The sequence below is a fragment of the Syngnathus floridae genome, chromosome 11 (genome assembly GCF_059516105.1).
Source record: "Syngnathus floridae isolate MCC-2025c chromosome 11, RoL_Sflo_1.0, whole genome shotgun sequence".
NCBI classification, from domain to species: Eukaryota; Metazoa; Chordata; class Actinopteri; order Syngnathiformes; family Syngnathidae; genus Syngnathus; species Syngnathus floridae.
Genome location: NC_142423.1, coordinates 2662177 through 2674389, shown reverse-complemented (window position 1 = coordinate 2674389; position 12213 = coordinate 2662177). Strand labels below are relative to the sequence as shown.

General features: G+C 44.9%; 1 protein-coding gene and 1 pseudogene across 2 annotated transcripts in view; both read left to right on the top strand.

Annotated features, from left to right (window-relative positions):
• Nucleotides 1-144: 144 nt before the first annotated feature.
• Nucleotides 145-12213, top strand: part of LOC148390299 (odorant receptor 131-2-like) — a 25419-nt gene continuing 13350 nt past the window's right edge. The window contains exons 1-4 of one of the 2 annotated variants that reach the window (XM_088390493.1): nucleotides 145-520; nucleotides 5792-5915; nucleotides 11261-11687; nucleotides 11933-11985. The gene's annotated coding sequence lies outside the window, so the exon portion shown is untranslated. Of the gene's footprint in view, nucleotides 521-5791; nucleotides 5916-10537; nucleotides 11688-11932; nucleotides 11986-12213 lie in introns of those variants that run through there. The other variant, XM_088390492.1, reaches the window with a different exon arrangement.
• On the top strand, nucleotides 9008-10745 carry LOC148390300 (uncharacterized; annotated as a pseudogene).

Genomic DNA, 12213 nt, shown 5'->3' with positions numbered 1-12213 from the left:
CATAAATTGTGGCCTCCGCACCATAGCGGTATTGTCTTTCCCGACCCCAATTTTGATACTTTAATGATTTATGTGGAGGTGGTTGATTTTGTTTTTCTTTATTTTAATCACATCCTGGTTTCTTTTATATCAAACAAATTGTTTTAGGTTCTTTACCTGACATGTTTCGGCGGTTTCTTCCGCCTTCATCAGAGTGTCACAGATGTGATAGTGACGCGTCTTTATCAGCTGATGGATGAAGGCGTGGCTCACCTGTCAAGTCACGCCCTCTGCGTTGGATCAGGGAGGCCATTGAGATCCGCAAGTGGGGCCCGAGGACCATCAACAGGGATGAGGGAGCCTATATGCTCTCTACAACCTGGAACAGCATTCTGGAGAGGTGAATGGACAGCAGAGGGCGTGACTCACCTGTCAAATCTGACAGGTGAGCTACGCCATCATCCATCAGCTGATAAAGATGCGTCACTATCACATTTGTGACACTCTGATGAAGGCGGAAGAAACCGCCGAAACATGTCAGGTAAAGAACCTAAAACAATTTGTTTGATGTAAAAGAAACCAGGAAGTGATTAAAACAAGGAAAAACAAGATGAACTTAGTACAATTAATTTCTTTATTTTAGTTTTGTGTAGTGTTAGAGGTCCAAGGACAGTGAGGTCTGTGTAAAGAAGGACGGCGGAGTCCACGTAAAACTGAAAATTCCGCAAAACCGTGCGAATGTTATTTAGTGTTAGAACTTCCGAGGTGGAATCCAGGGTTTAGTTTGTTTTGTGTTGTAACTTCCGAGGTGGAATCCGGGGTTTAGTTTTGTAGTGTTAGAACTTCCGAGGTGGAATCCGGAGTTTAGTTTGTTTTGTGTTGTAACTTCCGAGGTGGAATCCGAGGTTTATTTTTGTAGTGTTAGAACTTCCGAGGTGGAATCCGGGGTTTAGTTTTGTTTTATGTTTTAACTTCCGAGGTGGAATCCGGGGTTTAGTTTTGTAGTGTTAGAACTTCCGAGGTGGAATCCGGGGTTTAGTTTTGTTTTATGTTGTAACTTCTGAGGTGGAATCCGGGGTTTAGTTTTGTAGTGTTGGAACTTCCAAACTGGAATCCGGGGTTTAGTTTTGTTTTATGCTGTAATTTCCGAGGTGGAATCCGGGGTTTAGTTTTGTATAGTGTTATAACTTTACTTTCATGTTGTGTCATTTGTGAGTATTTTTGTGCTGTTGTGCTTGTGTATCGTCTTGTCTGTATTGTGGAGTGCCGGTGGTAGGGCGTTGGCTCTGTTGCTATAAAGCAGAGCAGACATATTTAGGGCGTTGGCCCTTGGCTGTCTGGTTGTAATATTGTTGAAGATTATACATAATTGTTACTGTTGTCGTTATTATTGTTATATATTATTAATAGTGCTAATTCGGATTAATTATGAACATGGAAGGTGAATTTGATCACGGGAAAAGATTGGTTTGATTTGAAAGCACTTCCATTGGCAGATAAGAGTGCGAGCTCAACTGAGTGCTGCTGTTGCAATTCAAGTGGAAAATTTTCCGCCAAAATTTAAAAACGAAAAGAGATAACTGATTGGATAAAGAACTTTCAAAGATCTGGACACTTCCCTACTGATGATCACAAAACTGATGTGTGGCATTGTTACAAAAAAAATATGCTAAATTGGTCATCAGATTGGAAGAATTGACTGCTGTTCTTATGTGTTTGTATGTAATGTCTGTGAAATTTTAATGCCAGTATGTTGTCGTCCTTCTGTGTGTTTGTGCGCGCATGTGAAGAAGTTGGGGATCCCCATGTGTGTGTTTATTTGAATGAGTGATTGGCACTAGGTGGTACAGCATGGCTCCAGTGAAGGGAAGTTGATCTACGGTTTGAGCGGGGGGAGACTGATGAGTGTGCATGCGCTCCTCCCGGAGCGTGTGGCCGCAGAGCGGGACCTGGTCTCTGCTGTGTGCGCGCGGGTGGAGGCCGGCAGCATGATCGCTGCAGGGGTGACCAACCTGTGACGTATCGATGTTCCAATGCCGGCCGGGCCCTCTGTCGTTCGGGCGGGGCTGGGCTGTGGCTGCGCTCGGGGCGGGGTGTGCCCGCTCCGGGGGCCGTGTGTGATCGCGAGTGAGACTAAGACAGGATGATGGGAGAATGAATGATGACGGGCAAAGAATTCATACACGACATTGAATATCGAAACCGCCGCCCAGAGAGATGAACGTTAAACTGCTTGCCAACAGGTGTAAAAGAAGCATGCTTGGACTAATCATTGCAATCCAATGTGTAACTGTGGGCCTAACAAACGCCCACGATATACAGGACTGTCTCAGAAAATTTGAATATTGTGATAAAGTTTTCTGTAATGCAATTAAAAGACCAAAAATGTCATACATTCTGGATTCATTACAAATCAACTGAAATATTGCAAGCCTTTTATTATTTTAATATTTCTGATTATGGCATGCAGCTTAAGAAAATATTAGAATATATCCTCAGACGAAGTAAAAAGAAAAGATTTATAACAGAAAAACAAAATCAAACATTTGAAAATTTCCATTAATGCACTCAGTACTTGGTTGGGAATCTTTTTGCACGGATTACTGCATCAATGCGGTGCAGCATGGAGGCAATCAGCCTGTGGGATTGCTGAGGTGTTATGGATGCCCAGTGTCAAACCTGCACTTTTTATTAAAGTGGCCGGCTTCCCATTAAAGGGTTCGATAAGCCAGGGTGAAGGGACTCGTCCGTCTCTGACCACCTGAGTTAAATTAATTCTAAAAGAATCAATATAATCTCTTTATGACGCCAATTCAAAGTCAAACGACGCTCGTGCTGCGTAACTTAAATTTGAAACACGTCGTCAGAATAACTGCGCCATAATGATGGCTCCCTTCGGTGATTAGAGGCTTTTGTAATGTTACAGATATTTTTAGATGTTTTTGTTAAGACCTCAGGGATTCGTTGATTTACTAGAGCGCACTCGCCCTAGTCAAGATAACTACTTCGAACCAGATCTGACAATTTCTGATGTTAAGGATTAAAGCTGTCTTCACTCTAAAAAAAAATTGAACGGATTTAAAGAATGACTGTGATAGGGAAATAAAGAAATTTTTAAATTCTAATTGCTGCATATAAAACCATGCTCAACGTAGTTAATACGAAATAATCAATAACCAAATTAAGGATTAAGAAGAGAATTACAAATCGAAAAAAACAACACTCACCCACTCAGAACAAAAGAGGAGACTAAAGGTCTAAAATCCTATTTGGTTGAACAAATCGAGTGATCGGCTCTCCTTTGTTCCAAAATCCAAATTCTGTTTAAAAAAGAGGAAAGGTCTGGCCATGAGGAGCTTAGCCAACGCCGTAACATTGGCGTCTTCCCCTTTCTGCCCGAAGCGGCTGTCTCCTCTGCCTTCCTCAAAGCTTAAAATTTGACAAAGTCCAATTCGAAGCTTAAAATTTGACAAAGTCCAATTCGAAGACTCTGGAAATTCATCTTAGTAGATTTTCGTTCTATCTCAAAAAGAATAAAAAATCCATCCTCGTCTAAACGGCGTTCTTTACACCGGGCAGCGTCACGGTCATCGCCCTGACTAGGAAGAACCGCCTCGCTCTGTGTCAGGACAACATATTTATAGGCTTCTGGCATTACCTCATCGGAATATGTTGGTGAAATGTAAGAATCCCTGCACCAGGTCAGCCGGAAACCACTGGTTGTCTCGGCAACCTTGCTTAAAGCAGCAACCACTGCGCATGACTGTACTCCGCCACCGGATGCAGCTGTTTCCTGTTTTGCTCGTTCTTTCACTATTAGCCCTTGATGTCTCCTCTCAACTTAATACATTCGGGTATGGATGGAACACCAATGTTAAATACAGGTTGGACAAAACATTGCAACATTAATAACATATCTTGTCAAGTAAAGATCAATCTTAACACATAATCATACTTAACCATAATAATAGGTTCTTCTAACTTAAACATATATTGATATTGCTCAAGCTGTTACATCTTAAAATTATGGCATAGCAAACTCATATTCCAAAATTGTGCGTTGCTACGTGTTTGAACAGGTCGTGTCCTCCCAATTGCTAACAATTTAATTTATTGTTGATTTGTTAGTTTCCATCAGGTCACCCCTATGTCAAGCTTTAACACCATCTCCTGGTGAAATTTTGGAACTACTACATGTTTTGGGATAGCCAATGTGCCTGGGCTAAATTCGAGACCCAATTTTACACCATCTTGTACCACCATGCCACTTGACACTAGGATGCTTCAATAGCGGCCTTTAGCTCATTTGCATTGTTGGGTCTGGTGTCTTTCAGCTTCTTCTTCACAATACCCCACAAATTCTCTATGGGGTTCAGGTCAGGGGAATTGGCAGGCCAATCGAGGACAGTAATGCCATGGTCAGTACACCATTTACTGGTGGTTTTGGCTCTGTGGGCAGGTGCCAGATCATGCTGGAAAATGAAATCATCATTTCCATAGAGCTTTTCAGCAGACAGAAGCATGTAGTGCTCTAAAATCTCTTGGTACACAGCTGCATTTACTCTGGACTTGATGAAACACAGTGGACCAACACCAGCAGCTGACATGGCTCCCCAAACCATCGCTGACTGTGGGAACTTCACACTGGATTTCAAGCAACTTGGATTTTGCTCCTCTCCAGCCTTTCTCCAGACTCTGGCGCCTTGACTTCCAAATGAAATACAAAACTTGCTTTCGTCTGAAAAGAAGACTTTGGACCACTCTACAAGTGTCCAGTGCTTCTTTTCCATAGCCCAAGTCAGACGCTTCAGAAGTGGCTTAACCATGGGAATACGGCTATTGTAGGCCATTTCCCGGACATGTCTGTGAACAGTGGCTTTTGATACCTGGACTCCAGCTTCAGTCCGCTGTCTTTGAAGCTCCCCCAAATTCTGGAAGCGACTCTTTTTCACAATGTTGTTTAGGATGCGGTCATCTCTCTTGGTTGTGCAGCGTTTCCTGCCACATTTCTCCCTTCCAACAGACTTTTTGTGGTTGTGCTTTGAAACTGCACTTGCTCTTTGAGAAATTTCTTGTGTCTTACCCTCCTGATGGAGGGTGTCAATGACGGTCCTCTGGACAGCAGTCAGATCTGCAGTCTTCCCCATACTTGTGATTTAGTTTACTGAACCAAGCTGTGTTTTTTAAGGCTCAGGAAACCCTTGCAGGTGTTTCGAATTAATTAGACGATTCAAGTGATTAGTTGAATACCCTACTAGTTTACTTTTTCATGATATTCTAATATTTTGTGATAGGATATTTGAGTTTTCTTAAGCTGTATGCCATAATCCGCAATATTAAAATAATAAAAGGCTTGCAATATTTCAGTTGATTTGTAATGAATCCAGAATGTGACATTTTTGTTTTTTTAATTGCATTACAGAAAATAAAGAACTTTATCTCACAATATTCAAATTTTCTGAGACAGTCCTATATATATATATAATATAATATATAATATATATATATATATATATATATATATATATATATATATATATATATATATATATATATATATATATATATATATATATTATATATATATATATATATATATATTATATAGGAAAAACATCTGACATCTCAGTCCAGAAAAGTGCAGTACTAGGAACAGCAAAGATACTGCGTAGAACCCTCAAGCTCCCAGGCCTCTGGTAGAGGACCCGAGCTTGAAGGGAAAAAGAGACCATCCACGGGGGGTGAGGAAAAGTTTTTTTTTTTTTTTTTACTGTACTTCCTGCGGAAACTCAGGCGTGGATGTGCTCCTCAGGCAGTCCTGTCTACATTCTACCGTGGCACCATTGAGAGCGTCCTCTCCAGTTGCATCGCTGTCTGGGGTGGTAGCTGCACTGAACAGAACTTGAAGGCCCTGCAGCGCATAGTGAATACGGCTGGTAAGATTATTGGTGCTTCGCTCCCCTCCGTGAAGGACATTTACACCTCCCATCTCACCCGCAAGGCAGCCACGATTGTGAGTGATGTGAGTCACCCAGCTCACTCTTTGTTTGACCTTCTGCCCTCTGGGAAGAGGTACAGGAGCCTGCGCTCCCGCACCACCAGACTCGCCAACAGCTTCATTCTCCAGGCTGTTAGGACCCTGAACTCGCTACCCCCTTCTGCGTAGCGTGCTGCACTTTTGCGCTATTTTCTGGAATGTCTGCTGTGCGCTGCTCCTTTTTGCTCCTCTTATTTATTTGTTGTGTTATTTATTCATTATTTATTCAGCACGCTGTTGTTTACTTGATTGTCTATTGTGTGCCATGTCTTGTCACCGTCGGATAGCGGGGAACGAAATTTCGGTTTCTTTGTGTGTCTTTGGCATGTGAAGGAATTGACAATAAAGCTGACTTTGACTTTGATATATATATATATATATATATATATATTGTTGGATTTTGTCCACAATTTAGGGAGCGCGTTATCTGCGCTGTATCACCTGTTATCCAATTTACTCACTGCGTGCTCGTTTGATTTCTTCAGATTTAGGAAAATGCTAAGACACTGAAGCAGAAATTAGACTTACACAGGTTGGTTGAGTTCAATCACAATTCTTGTTCAAAAAGCTCTGTTTTCAGGAACGTACAATACAGCGCTGTGCCCTTCAAGAGCGGAAAGTCTCCATTCAGAAAAGGCAACGTTCAAGGTTCTTTGGTTAGCTTATATCAGCTGCACATGCCAGTGTGGGCCGAGTTTGATGGAAGATGAGTCTTTGGGGTGGGGCAAGTTCGCCATGGGAGCGGGTGCTGGTTATGGGCGATTCGGTGTGTGTGGGGGCTGTTGTCTTCCGTCCCGTCTTTCGGCCTTGGCGATCATCTTTTGCATCTATTGCTTCTCTTTTGATACTTCATGTCTTTGCTTATTCTGAGTTTAACCATGCTTCCAACCGTATCTTTTCTTTGTCAGGCAAAATATTTCCCTCTGTGCAGAGCGTTCAGTAGTAATCAAAAACTGGTGTCTAGCATTAGTCAAAACATAAGATACAATCAAGTACTGAACGGTCAAGACGACTCTGGCCGTGTCCATGATTTAGAGAAAAAACATCAGGCATGCATTACACAGTTCCTAAATGGTCATTAAGCTATTTAGGCAATATATCAAAAGTCATTTGTTATTTCAAAGTGCTCAGAAATATATATATGAGATCATAAAGTTATAAAAACCTTTCTCATCACCATTTATCAAAAATGTCTAGTTATGTCTTCTTTATCGATTTGGCGTGTAGGTATAATTAAATGCTTAAAATGTTTCTTTTATTTATTTAAGATGTGAATATACTTGTCTGCTTATGTACTTTGTTTGAGCATATCTGTTTTTGTAGCTAGGCAGGACTTTTTGTATTTCGACCTCATTCCTTCAAAAAAAAAAAAAAAAAAAAAAATATATATATATATATATATATATATATATATATATATATATATATATATATATATATATATATATATATATATATATATATATATATATATATACACTATTTATTCTAATTATCGCCCATATTCTAATAATCGCCCAGTGTGTGTTCGTGATGACATAAATAAAAAACATTGATACCTCTCTGTATCTCCCATGCTGCTACAAATTCCCTCCAAAACTTACGTTTTCCTCCGCGACCGCATGCCGACGTCATTCCGCAAGTTTAAATATGACTGATTCGACAGCCCTGGATGACGTCATCGCTCGAAATTAAATGCCTAATATCTCCGAAACAGAAGCAGCACGAATAAAACATTTTGCTGCACAAACGAAGCACAAACGAAAGGTACCAATGTGGGTCCATTTGGAAGAAAAGGGGGGGCTGGATGACGTCATCGCTAAAAAATAAATGTGTAATATCTCCGAAGCGAAAGCAGCACAAACGAATTTTTTTGCTGCACAAACCAGCACAAACGAAGCACAATCGAACGGTACCATTTTGGGTCCATTTGGGGGAAAAGGGGGGGCTGGGTGAACTCTGGATGACCTATAAAATAATCGTTCATAACTAAAAAACCATAGCAGCACAAACGATGATTTTTGCTGCACAAACCGGCACAAACGAAGCACAAACGAATCAGATTATTTTCCTTAAATGTTGCGAGGTTGGGGGGGCCAAGTTCACGCAGGTATTCGACACTCCTCTACAATATCCTCACACAATTACATTACCGGGGCGTGCGTTCGAACTAGACGATCGCGATAACATGACGCGCGCAACATGTGATGTGCGACGGTAACGTGTCGCATGATGGACCGTGACGCACCCCGCTGTTAGAGGTAGATCAAAACAGCTGCTGTTCCTAGTGTTAAGAACACCAGTGAGATGCAGGTATTGCAGACTACATAAGGAAAATATACATATTATCCCCCATTTCAGTTCCCCTTGGCGATCAGACAAAAAGTGTTCTACCCCCCCCCCCCCCCCCCCCCCCCCCCCCCCACCCCCGTTGGACATAAACCTTCTCTAATTATCGCCCTTACCACCCTTTTCCGACCAAGGACCATGGACTCGGATTTGGAGGTGCTGACCCTCATCCCGACCGCTTCACACTCGGCTGCGAACCGCTCCAGTGAGAGCTGGAGATCACGGCCTGAAGAAGCCAACAGCACCACGTCGTCTGCAAAAACCAGAGACGCGATGCTGAGGTCCCCAAACAGGACCACCTCAACACCTCGACTGCGCCTAGAAATTCTGTCCATAAAAATTATGAACAGAATCGGTGAAAAAGGGCAGCCTTGGCGGAGTCCAACCCTCACTGGGAACGAATCCGACTTACTGCCAAAAATGCGGACCAAACTCCGCCGATATCAGTTGGTTCGGCACCCTGTACTCCCGAAGCACCCTCCACAGAACCTCCCAAGGGACACGGTTGAATAGACCTTACCAGGGAGGCTGAGGAGTGTGATTCCCCTGTAATTGGAACACGCCCTCCGGTCCCCCTTCTTAAAGAGGGGAACCACCACCCCAGTCTGCCAATCCAGAGGCACTGTCCTCGATGTCCACGTAATGTTGTAGAGGCGCGTCAGCCATGACAGCCCCACAACATCCAGAAGCTTTAAGAACTCCGGGCGGATCTCATCCACCCCCGGGGCCTTGCCACCGAGGAGTTTTTTAACTACCTCAGTGACTTCGACCCCGGAGATTGGAGAGTCCGCCTCAGAGTCTCCAGGCCCTGCTTCTTCAATGGAAGGCGTGTAGGTGGAATTGAGGAGGTCTTCGAAGTATTCTCCCCACCAACTCACGACGTCCCGAGTCGAGGTCAGCAGCACGCCATCCCCACTGTAAACAGTGTTGACGTTGCACTGCTTCCCCCTCCTGAGACGCCGGATGGTGGACGAGAATTTCCCCGAAGCCGTCCGGAATTCATTTTCCATGGACTCACCAAACTCCTCCCACGCCCGGGTTTTTGCCTCAGCAACCACCGAAGCCGCGTTCCGCTTGGCCATCCGGTACCTGTCAGCTGCCTTCGGAGTCCCGCAGGCCAAAACAGCCCAATAGGACTCCTTCTTCAGCTTGACAGCATCCCTTACCGCCGGTGTCCACCAGCGGGTTCGGGGATTGTCGCCACGACAGGCACCAACAACCTTACGGCCCCAGCTCCGGTCGGCCGCCTCAACAATGGAGGCGCGGAACATGGTCCACTCAGACTCAATGTCCCCCGCCTCCCCCGGGACGTGAGAAAAGCTCTGCCAGAGGTGGGAGTTGAAGCTCTTCCAGACAGGGGATTCTGCCAGACGTTCCCAGCAGACCCTCACAGAGCGTTTGGGTCTGCCAGGTCGGACCGGCATTTTCCCCCACCATCAACCCACAGTGGTGATCAGTTGACAGCTCCGCCCCTCTCTTTGCCTGAGTGTTCAAACCATGCGGCCGCAAATCCGATGACACAACTACAAAGTCGATCATAGAACTGCGGCCTAGGGTGTCCTGGTGCGAAGTGCACAAATGGACACCCTTATGCTTGAACATGGTGTTCATTATAGAAATTCCGTGTCGAGCACAGAAGTCCAATAATAGAACACCGCTCAGGTTCAAATCGGAAGGGCCGTTCCTCCCAATCACGCCCTTCCAGGTCTCACTGTCATTGCCCACGTGAGCATTGAATTCACCCAGTAGAACAATCCCCAGAAGGAGCACTCTCCAGCACTTCCTCCGGGGACCCCAAGAAGGGTGGGTACTCTGAGCTGCTGTTTGGTGCATAGACACAAACAATAGTCAGGACCCGTCCCCCCACCCGAAGGCGGAGGGCGGCTACCCTCTCGTTCACCGGGGTGAACCCCAATGTACAGGCGCCCAGCTGGGGGGTAATACGTATACCCACACCTGGTCGACGCCTCTCACCGTGGGCAACTCCAGAGTGGAAGAGAGTCCAGCCCCTCTCAAGAGGGCTAGTACCGGAACCCAAACTGTGTGTGGAGGCAAGTCCGACTATATCTAGTCTGAACTTTTCTGCCTCACACACCAGTTCGGGCTCCTTTCCAGCCAGAGAGGTGACATTCCATGTCCCAAGACCCAGCTTCTGCAGCCGGGGATCGGACCGCCAAGGTCCCTGCCTTTGGCCGCCGCCCAGCTCACAATGCACCCGAACCCTTTGGCCCCTCCCACAGGTGGTGAGCCCATGGAAAGGGGTACCCACGTTTCCTTTTCGGGCTGTGCCCGGCCGCGCCCCATGGGCGAAGGCCCGGCCACCAGACGCTCGCCTTCGAGCCCCACCTCCAGGCCTGGCTCCAGAGGAGGGCCCCGGTGACCCGCGTCCGGGAGAGGGAAAACTGAGTCCATATATATTTTTCTTCATAAGGGGCTTTTTGAGCCGTGCTTTGTCTGGCCCCTCACCTAGGACCCTTTTGCCATGGGTGACCCTACCAGGGGCATGAAGCCCCAGACAACATGGCTCCTAGGATCATTGGGACACGCAAACCCCTCCACCACGGTATGGTCACGGCTCACTGAGGGGAGTTGTGTCCATTAAAAGGAGAGTTAAAAGGGCTGTAAGAACTTTTGACCTTTAAATTGATGATGCATAAAAAGCGACAGTTAACAAAATGACAAAGTAAAACATCAGACAAAGAGCCAGAGGAATTAGTCTGACTAGTCTTTCCTAGCTTTTTGATGAGAGTAATTGATTAGATAATTTTTGGGGGAGCCATCTGATGCTGCATGCTCAGACATGCCATAACACAGAGGTGGTAAGCGTGCGCACACACACACACACACACACACACATACACATCTTAGACCAATTGTCCAGTTTTATGATTCGAGGTTTGCTGAGCACACTGCAGCGGACCCAGATGGGACAGCCGAGATCCAAATCACCCCTACTGGCTGAAAGTCCTGAAGAGAAAGTGGACAGAGCCTCGATTGACCGGACCCTTTGCAGTGGCGGAGCGCACATCGCATGCCGTCCGGCTGGCCGGCAAAGGAGACACGTGGTATTATCTATCCCAGTGTGCCCCCGTAAAGGATTCCTGCAAAGATCCAGATCCGCCATCGACAGCGCCCCCACTCCCAATTGAAATCCTCTTCCCCTTGATGGCCAAGTAGTCCACCCTGAGCCACTGAAGACAAAGACTGCACAGCAGACATTTTCAGGTTCTTTCTGGACGGAGCAGAGCTGCAAAGGGGGTAAGGACTATGCTTACCCTCCACCAGTGGGCGTGCCAAGCCCCCAACGGCTGAACTACTACAAGTAAGTGTTATCTCGGACTGATATTATTGATAACATTTTGGTCGTCTAAATGAATTGGAAAATATTGTATTTGTGGAACTTTGGACTTTTTCCTAACAAGACCATTTACACTCTACACAAATGGCTGCGCAAAGACAAAGAAAGTGCTTCCTGTCCATACTGAGGCACAATGAATTGGCCCAATTTACCTTGTTAAAATAATCATTATTATTATTGACACATTTTAATTTTCATACATTTTACAGCCTACCTGGAATGTGAGAAAAGATGCAATGCAAAATGGGGTACCTTAATGCAAGTAAGTCTTTGATGCAAAAAAGTATAATTGCGTACCCTATATCAAAGTCAGCACATGAAAAGTTCTTGTTCCTCCTAAAAGTGTCATTATGAAATAAATCAATAGAAGACGCATCAAGTCAACAATACTAGATTTGAGTGGCATAAATAATTTATTCTACACAAAGTCAAGAACAGATAATTAGTAGGAGTGTAGTAATGAAACGGTAAAAACTTGATTAGCGGCACA